Here is a 1,498-nt window from a genome sequence, read left to right on the forward strand (position 1 = left end):
GTTGTACCTTGTCACCGGCAGTGTATGAGAACCAATTGCCCCACCTCTTCACCAAGACTTAATATTGGCAAACCACTTGATTTTACCCTTTTACTTGGAGTGCAGTGGCATGTTATCAGCTCACTGCAACCTCCGCCTCCCATGTTCAAGTGAGTCTCCTGCCTCAGCCTCCAAAGTAGCTGGGATTACAGGTGCGTGCCACCACGCCCAGGTAATTTTTATACTTTTAGTAGAAATGGGGTTTCAGCATGTTGGCCAGGCTGGTCTCAAACTATTGACCTCAAGTGATCCACCCACCTCTGCCTCCCAAAGTGCTGGGATTACAGGCATGAGCCACTGCTCCCAGCCACCAGATCCTTATTCTAACCACCTGACTTGCATTAGTCTCCATTGCACAGATGAGGGAGCTGGGGCACAGAGATGTAAAGCAATTTGTCCAAGGCCACACAGCTGGGTGGCCAGAATCAGGATGCCTAGACCCACCCCTCACTTTGTGTTCAGTTCTGCCACTTGCTTCTGTTTCTTACACCCAAAGGAGTTCTGACTGTTTCCCAGTAATGCCAGAGTCTGCACAACTAGAGAGAGGAAATAAGAGCCAGTCCTCTTTTGCCTAGAACCTTCAGTGGCTCCCTGAGGCCCCTGGGCTAAAGACCAAAATCCCCGCTGTGGCCAGCAAGCCCTGAGCAATGCAGTTCCTTTGTCACTTCCCATCTTGTCTACCACTGCTGTCCCTACCTCACTCAGCCTTCACCAAATGCCTCTCTGTCCCTCCAATTTGCCAGACACCTCGGGGCCTTTGCCTGTGCTGTTCCCTCTGTCTGAAATGCCCTTCCTCTACTGCTACTTCTAAGAGTGAATGCTCTGGTTTTAGATCCTCAGAGAAGTAATCCCTCACGGCCTTCCTCCTGACCCTGGTCTAGGCGGATGAAACCCAGGCATGAAGAACACAGACCCTGAGGGAGCTGGCCCCGGTTCAAATCCGATTCCATCATCACCTTGCTCTGTGATCTTGGGCTGATACCTTGACCTCTCTGTGCCTCAGTTTTCTCATCTGTAAAATATGAGTTTTTTTGAGACGGAATTTCACTCTTGTTGCCCAGGTTGGAGTGCAATGGTGCGATCTTGGCTCACTGCAACCTCTGCCTGCCAGGTTCAAGTGATTCTCCTGCCTCAGCCTCCTGAGCTGGGATTACAGGCATGTGCCACCATGCTTGGCTAATTTTGTATTTTTAGTAGAGATGGGGTTTCTCCATGTTGGTCAGGGTGGTCTCGAACTCCCGACCTCAGGTGATCCCCCAGCCTTGGCCTCCCAAAGTGCTAGGATTACAAGCGTGAGCCACTGCACCCATCCAAAATAGGATGTCAATAGCACCTGCCTCATAGGTTTGGGTGAGGATCAGAGGAGGTTATTATGTGGAATGTGATTAGAACAATGCTGGACTCTTCGTCATGCAGGCAGCTAATGACAGTAGTCTAAAGAGAAGGTTGCTGCACAGTT

This window comes from Cebus imitator, unplaced genomic scaffold (genome assembly GCF_001604975.1).
Source record: "Cebus imitator isolate Cc_AM_T3 unplaced genomic scaffold, Cebus_imitator-1.0 Scaffold263, whole genome shotgun sequence".
In the NCBI taxonomy this organism is placed as follows: Eukaryota; Metazoa; Chordata; class Mammalia; order Primates; family Cebidae; genus Cebus; species Cebus imitator.